Below are 1798 nucleotides of genomic sequence, written 5' to 3' on the forward strand. Positions count from 1 at the left end.
ATTTTTTTGGACCAACAAGGATTTCTGGATTGTTACATAATCACAGTTTCTCCCAAAATTCACTACTGTAATGCATTTTAGTGCTTCTGTATTTAATATTGTTCTCTACAGTGTTTACTCGTCACTGTAGTTTGTTTTTCAGTTTAAATTTGAATGAAGGCAACACAATAAATACCTTCATAATGTATAAAACTTTTTTTATTTGTAGAGATTTGTAGAAATACTGGTGGTGGATGAGGAGATACCCGACCATGTAAAGCACTTCGAGTGCCTAGAAAACCACTATATAAATGTAATTATCATTTTTTATTTAGGGGTTGGTGTGGTGATATAAAAGTTTTTTAAAAGCAAAATATTATTTTTGTTCTGGGTAGGTGCCGCCCACCATATCTGCAGAGATGTTTCCTCTGCTATTATAAAAATATATTTTTCACCACCCCCAATACATAGATTAATATTAAGTTACATATAATACAATTATTAAATGCATTTATAACCGGTCAAAAAGCACATAGAAAATATTTAAAATAAATATATTTATTCCTGTGATGCAAAGCTGAATTTTCAGGATCATTACTCCAGGCTTCAGTGTAACACGATCCTTCAGAAATCATTTTAATATGCTGATCTGCTGAAGAAATATTGCTTATCAGTGTTGAAAACCAGTCAATATTTTTGAAATACAAGATGAAGGAATTTACTTAATATACCATTTACTTGAAATGGAAAATAATAGTAAAACGTTTTTGCTGTCACTTTTGACGAGATGTCTGAGCGTATAAAAGTTTTTTTTTTTTTACTTGGTAGCATATAAATTCATTTTCCTACAAGCATTAAACTATGCGCTACAGTTATTAAAATACAGGCAAAGTAATTTATTTTTGTTACAATTTCGTTACATTACATACAGCAAGCATTAAACAAGAAAAAAAACTCAAATGCAGTATTCTTTGTTTGGGTGCATTGTTGAATGTTTATTATGAAACCGGAAGATACAGATATTACAGTGAAAAGCATAAGACAATAACATTACCTAATGTCATGTATACTAAAATGGTACATTTACATTTGTGTTCATCTGGGCTTTCTCTCCAAGCCCTATCCGATGTGTGAAAGCCATGTGTGGTAGGTACTGTAGGTGTGAAATTCTTATTCTATCGCCACCTTCATACAATTTTTTTTTTCAGCCTTTTTGGCCCTCCACTGTTATTTTTCATCGGCTCGGGTTGATCCAGCATGCCATCTGGATTTATTGTTTTGCCTATGGAAACACTGGCAAGAGAAAAGGAGTCAAAAATAGAGCCCTCCGGCCTTAAAAGCACACAAACCAGCACAGACATGTGCTCAGGTAATACATGCTATTATGTAGTTTCACTGGTCGTGACCTCAGCGATTTGTAGTCATCATTGCACATCTTTACTGCGTTAACGTCTTGACATTCACTTTAGTCTGTTGCTAAACCATTTGCACTAAAGGTGCATTTAAGACAGTTAAGTGTTGTACCTTACAATCCTTTGCATTATTTTCTTTGCGTGCCATTCAAAGTTTCATATCATATTGGCTTTATGCTGCAAACCTAAGAGGGAAAAAAAACAGAATTAAGCTCATTTACCATTATATAAGCCATAGTCATAATATCAGTTATAATGCATATTCACGAGGCAGAGGCTCTTGACAGTGAGCACTCACTCGTATGCTAATGCAGTACCTGATGGACAGGTAACAGCCACCTCCTGCATGTTAAATGCGTTTTCATTTAATGGGCACCTTCCCTCTGCTCTCAGCTGACGCACGGACC

At 34.5% G+C, this 1798-nt stretch overlaps 1 long non-coding RNA gene across 1 annotated transcript; it reads right to left on the reverse strand.

Moving 5' to 3' along the window:
* Positions 1–1194: 1194 nt before the first annotated feature.
* LOC107551975 (uncharacterized) lies at positions 1195–1792 on the reverse strand. Its single transcript, XR_001604828.1, has 3 exons — positions 1709–1792; positions 1504–1576; positions 1195–1272 (listed from the first exon to the last, which is right to left on the reverse strand). It is a non-coding gene; the product is annotated as an uncharacterized lncRNA (long non-coding RNA).
* Between the last annotated feature and the right edge of the window lie 6 nt (positions 1793–1798).

This window comes from Sinocyclocheilus grahami, unplaced genomic scaffold (assembly GCF_001515645.1).
Source record: "Sinocyclocheilus grahami isolate Dianchi unplaced genomic scaffold, SAMN03320097.WGS_v1.1 scaffold439.1, whole genome shotgun sequence".
Classification (NCBI taxonomy): Eukaryota; Metazoa; Chordata; class Actinopteri; order Cypriniformes; family Cyprinidae; genus Sinocyclocheilus; species Sinocyclocheilus grahami.